The sequence below is a fragment of the Triticum aestivum genome, chromosome 7B, assembly GCF_018294505.1.
Source record: "Triticum aestivum cultivar Chinese Spring chromosome 7B, IWGSC CS RefSeq v2.1, whole genome shotgun sequence".
Classification (NCBI taxonomy): Eukaryota; Viridiplantae; Streptophyta; class Magnoliopsida; order Poales; family Poaceae; genus Triticum; species Triticum aestivum.
The window spans coordinates 118,414,705-118,414,907 of record NC_057813.1 but is presented as its reverse complement, the minus strand read 5'-3'; positions in this window follow the sequence as shown (position 1 = coordinate 118,414,907).

Sequence of the window (203 nt, the reverse complement as noted above, 5' to 3'; positions counted from 1 at the left end):
TAGACTTGTCCTCAAGGCTGAAAACTGGGAAAGACTTTCTGTATGAAGGCTGCATCTTCCCAAGTGGCCTTGTCCTCTGGAAGGTTGACCCATTTGATCAGCCACTGCACCACTGGAATATTGATGTCGCCCTGGACGCGTGGTATCAATTTGCGTTGCAGGATTGTTTCAGGTTGTATGAGAATGTGGCCATCATCATCCGA